Raw genomic sequence first — 6,000 nt, forward strand, 5'->3', positions numbered from 1 at the left:
TGACTAGCTGTACTGCTCTGTTTTATGTGTCCTCAGCATGCTCTGTGAGAAAATACTGAATTAATACATTTCCCCCAATGAGAGCCATTTTTGTGCCATAATTCTATGGGAGGGGGTTCATGAAATTGTCTTCAGCAATTAATTAAAGAGGGTTGGCATGGAGACATGTTTTCAAGGCTATTAATACAGGAAGATCAGCTTGTGCAAGCGAAAAAAGTGCATGGAACTTTGCAGTAATTATAATACATATTTTGAGTGGTCCCCCTCAATGTGTATATTATAAATACTGCAAAGTTCCATTCTAGATTTTATTCTAAAATCTTCTAAAATTCAATTTTAGAAGTTGAGTTATGCAGAGAAATATGTTTATAGCTTTGTCTTTCAGTATTGGTATTCCCTACCTTTTTCCCAACCTCAACAGGAAGAAAGGGCCATTATCCAGGTGACTGGGGTCCTTAATAATTCCCCTTGCCTTATTCTTGCAGTGCCTGGTGTGTAGTCCATATAAATCAATAATTCAAACTGCTTTTAGCTGTTACATTTCTAAAGAACAAATCCCTCCAGTATTAAAGGCACGATCATGGCCCTGGAGTGGAAAACAATTTTGTTGTCCTAAATGATAGAAAAGTATAAAGTGTGTGTCATGACTTTACATATAGTGATTTATCTATCCTTTGTGGTGACATGATTAATATATGAATATATTTTCAATCCACTGACATCACTCACTCACACGTCCATGTAGATATCTATAGCCTGGATTAGACACTGAAGCCACAGATGGCAGCCCACACTCAGACTGGAGCTCCAGTCAGAGGAACCATTTCTACACTTTTTGCGACATAACAGTCTGTTGCATGCTCTCTGAGGATTGTGGTTGAATAATTTAATACACACATACTGAAATAGTTGCTTATCAATACCAGCTGTTGTTGTTATGAGTGGAATGGGATGGTTTTAGGGTGCAGCAGGGGTGGGTCTGACCTGTGATTTCAGTGATTATTGTGACGTATGGAAGAATGCAACAAGATATGTAATACACCATCTGTGACAAACGTTACAGAAATGAATTTATTTTTGTGTCATTATATCACCTTCCACAGTTAAATCGTGTCGTTAAACCAACACACACACACACATGCACGGTAACATTGCCTAACTGTGGTTACACTGCACTGGAGAAAAACAGTTAGACGAAATGTTTATAAAGACAGAACTGATTGAAAGCAGACATCTTGCAGCAGAAGTCAGAGCAGCTTTGTCAGAGCTGAGAGCAGAGGGAAAATGTCCACTTCAGCAATCCAAGTAGTTGTTTTGAATGATGAAAGCGATGTGGGTTATGTACCCTCCATAAACATAGCGTCAGCGTGAGTTAATGTGAGTTAATGGATGGGCTATTTGCAGATAATGGCAAGACTGTGATGAAACACAGGGAAAAGAACTATTGTGTGAGGAATATGGGCCATTTTCGACCACCATATGGGATTATTATAGCATAATCACGCTGGTAATACTGAGATCAATCTCCCTCTATTCTTTCTTCTCTCTCAAACACACACACACATACACTCTCTCACACACAATTCTCCGCACTCCACACAGTTCTCACTTTTTTGACAGTTATAAGACCATCAAGCCCTCCACACCCATAAAACAGCAGTTAGGTTATGATGACATCATTCCAGTTCACATCAAGGACAACAGAAAACACACTGAGGTTAAAAAAAAAAAAAGCCATGCCTTTATTTTCTCATCACCCCACTTAATATATTGCACATAAAGAAAAAACACTTAAAGAGAAATAAACAAATTAAAAAAAAGGTAAAGCAGGAAGCACTTTATTGGTATGGTGTTATGAAGCTGGTATGTGGCTGATACAGTCAATTTATTTACTTCACTGGTAAATTACTACTACGGATCAGCTTATTTTACTCAGAAAATCAGAACAGAATGGTGCAGACATTCATCAGGGTTGCACAATGTTATTCAGTCCTGCAACACTAAATTACGCAGTCTTTACTGAGATGGTGAAAATACAATGCATGTGTTTCTTTTAATAGCAAAAGGTCCTTTTTCTCTGGAAAGTATGATCATCGTCAGTGATTTTGTCAATTTTATGTTTCAGGAAGTTGTGGGTCATCCAGTCATGACTTGAATACACTTAAGTAGTTAGCTAAAAGGGCTGAAGCTTTGTGTCATCAGCATAGTAATACAATTAGTGTCTGGCTGTTTTGCGGAAACAAGCAAAACTACAGTGGGTAAAGAATTGAGCCCTGGGGGACTCCACACATGCTGTCAATGTAATGTTCCACAGAAATCAATGTCTATGCCAGCCCTCACTAATATGCATCCAGTAGTTGTTGAGGCATTCATTTTGAACCAAAAATATCGATCTCATGGTGCCCATCCCCTGTTAGCTATGGCAGTCGCTGTCCAGGGTTGCCGTTACCATGTTGTCCTTAACCATGGGCAGATTAGGAGACAATGGGCCCCTGGGCACAAGCACACAGAAGGCCCCACCACCTCTCCTACATATGAGCAGGATACTCAAGACTTTGTAGTCACAGGCTTTCTTTTTGTTGTTGTTTTGCATCTCCATATAGCCTAGTCTTTAGGTATTTCTTTGAGGTTTTGTGTCTCTTTGTAGATGTTTTATATCTCTTTGTGGTCATTATGTGTCTCTTCAGGTGACATTTTGCTTTTGAAATCCAGGGGGGCCCCTGACACTTTGGGCCCTGGGTCCTATATCCAGTAGACCTGTTTAGTAATCCATCCATGGTCTTAATGGCAAACCACAAACTGCGTTTTCTTTGTTTTGTTTTTTCCTTTTTCCTACTTTTTATCATTATTCCATCTTTTCTTTGAGCTATTTACTTTCTGTCTTAATTTCATACACATTGCCCTAGACACATAAGCCTCTATCTTATAAAACAACAACAGCTATATTATTATTATTATTATTATTATTATTATTATTATTATTATTATCATGATTAGTAGTAGTAGTAGAAGTAGTAGTGGCATCAAACTATATATATATTTGCTGGTTCTTGCCTCTTAAATGTGAGGATTCAACATCTTATGGTTTGAATAAAAATGAAATTCATAAATTATAAAATATAAAAAAATATATATGTATTGTTGTTATATGGTTGTACAGTTGCACAGTTGTATAAGTGGGATGAAAATAAAGACAAAAACAAAGTGATGTTTTTAAGGCTCAATAAGGCTACAGATAAGGGTTTAAAGGGTGCAGAGTGCGCTCTGTGTCTGACAGCATCAGAGGTCACAGGGTTAAAGTGCTGTCATGTTACACACAGTAACTGAGTCTGCCTAAAACAAAGCCTGAATGGAGACAGGCCTCCATTCACAAGGCCTCCCCACATCCTATCACGCAGGGGTCAATGCAAATCAGCCTATTGTTGCACATTGTGCTCCCTACTAACTCATAAACCACTGACCCTTTCCATCAATGTGGATGACATCCCCACAATAAATCAATCTTTTCTTCTGCAGTATTTAGAATGGAGATGAGATGTGCATTCACAAGGAGGATAATCTAATGAGCAAAGACTTATGGTTGAAGTTTATACTTCCAAACTGTCTCTGCCAACAAGCAGTTATGTCAGACATTTTTGTTCTGAGCACATTTTTAGCTGTAAGATATTCTGTTCCATCCAAATCAAATTTTATTTCTATAGCACATATTTTTGGTGAAGATTCTTAGTCATCCAGGTCATGGTAATCAAAAGTGCTATGTCGTAGGCAACTGGACTTGTGAGCTCTTGGTTTCAGAGTCGTTAAGGTCACCTTAACGACTCTGAAACCAAGAGACTCTGCAAGGTTCACACCCAAACAGCAACTCTGTTCCAGTCATTTAGAACTGAAGAAGCTTCTTGGATGAGAAACGCAAGCAAGTCCAGTTGCCTACGATATAGTACTAATGATTATAGCACATATCATACAAAGTATCCTCAGTGTGCTTTTACATACAACATGTGTGAATAAAAACAAATTAAGTCCTTAGACTAATCCATCCCCAGCCCACCCACCCGCACAGACATACCCAATCACACATCCCCAAAAGAGAGCACTAGAGTGGAGAAGAAGACAGAGACAAATGCACAGACAGAGGCACTAACTATTCACAGGCCTGGGAGAACAGGAAGGTCTTAAGCTTGACTTTCTCAGATCATCAGGCAGTTTGTTCCAGAGAGTTGGGTCCTAATGACTGAATGCACCTTCAGCAAATTTATTTTGGATCATGGGCACAGTTAGGAGACTAGTGTCTGATGATCTGAGGGTTCTGGGGGGGTATGTAGGCTGTGAGCAGGTCAGAAATGTACTGAGTCCGGCAAGAAAGGCAATACAGTAATCTAGTCTGGAGGAAATGAGACCATGAACCAGTTTTTCAGAGACAGTTTTTGAGACAGGATGGATCTAACGTCTAGTGATGAATGTGCTGATGAGTCAGTGAGCAACAAGTGTGAGTAGCCCACATTCACACCAAATTCATCTAAATGAAATTCAGAATGATCAACGATTACTGATTGATTTAATCACTTGCAATGTGATATGTTGTTGCCAGTAGTCACAAACCCACAGAGGATTATTGCCCAACTCTGCAGTTTCACTCTGTGACTAACTGGTGAAGACAGTGAAGCATTAAGCAGCCAAAAAGCTAGATATTTCCTGTAGTAATTGGTGCAGACCAAAACACAGCTACAGGAAACGACAATATGACGGACAGAACAGTGGCCTAGTCACGAGAAACATGGCTCCAAATAATGTGTCCAAACAAGTGCCATTTAGTTCCATTATACTGAAGAAAAGGCAGACATCTCTACAGGAGATATCTCCAACATTCTGCAACGCACACCAAAACAATCTAGTCAAATAAATAGCACCACAGGTTTGAGGGAAAATATGTAATGTTGATTTTAGGGTGAACTGTCCCTTTAAAGTCACCTTTCACGAGCTTCAACTTTAACACACTTCCATAACAGGAACTCTGCATATTGTTCTGATAAATTTCAATGAAATGAGTAATGGCTATTTGCCAATGAATACGCTTCACTTGGAAAGTCCAGATATCCTCTAATGCATGTAGACACCCACACACCCATTTTCATCAAAGCACACAGCAGCCATGCCGCTTTGTCAGAAAACAAACAACAACTAAGAGAAAGAAACAGCCTCATTGTTCATGTTCTTTGTGACACCCTTTCATCAGCAAAGGAGACCCCACCTCTGATACAGATGGAGGAGGAACTTGCAGGGAAAATCAGTCTCCAGTGGATTTATCAGTCCATTACTGAAAATGTCTGTTGTATACCTCCCCCCATGTGCACATGGAGGAAACAAGAATGAATCAGGAGCAAATGCAATCATATGTGTTCTTGAGAAATATGGGAGTCAGCTGGCGGGACACCAGATGGATGCACACACTCACACACACACACACACACACACACCACCCCCTGCGCCTTTTAGAAGGAGCCTCGTCTCCACGGTGACTGAAGACAAAAAGGAGGCCTTGGCACAGCTGGTCTTTAGCAACCGAGAGAGAGAGGGGAGGAAAAAAAACAGTGAATGAGTGTTCAGATGTACAGACAGGACAGAGGGTGAGGGGGAGTGGGAGACAGCGTAAGCAGCAGTGAACGAAGTGGTTGGAGGTGGTGGAGGGGGGAGAGGCTGGGAGAAGAGAGAGGGAGGGTGAAAGGGGAGGAGGTACACAAACTCTGAGAACAGGAGTTAGTAGGGGAGAAAGTGAACCCACAGGAGGAACAGTTGCAGTCGTACAGAACGGCTGCTGATCTGCTGAAAGAGTCAGGTTACCTCTGAACACCCAGTGCTGCTCTCTCAGTTTGAACTGCAGCAGGCTAATTAGATGAAGAGCCTGAGACCAGCAGGCAAACAAACTTAGGGAGAACGAATGACAGGAGTGAGAAGAGGGGGAGGGTCAAAACAAGAAGAAGGAGTAGAGGTCTGTTAAACATC

This window comes from Epinephelus fuscoguttatus, linkage group LG20 (genome assembly GCF_011397635.1).
Source record: "Epinephelus fuscoguttatus linkage group LG20, E.fuscoguttatus.final_Chr_v1".
Classification (NCBI taxonomy): Eukaryota; Metazoa; Chordata; class Actinopteri; order Perciformes; family Serranidae; genus Epinephelus; species Epinephelus fuscoguttatus.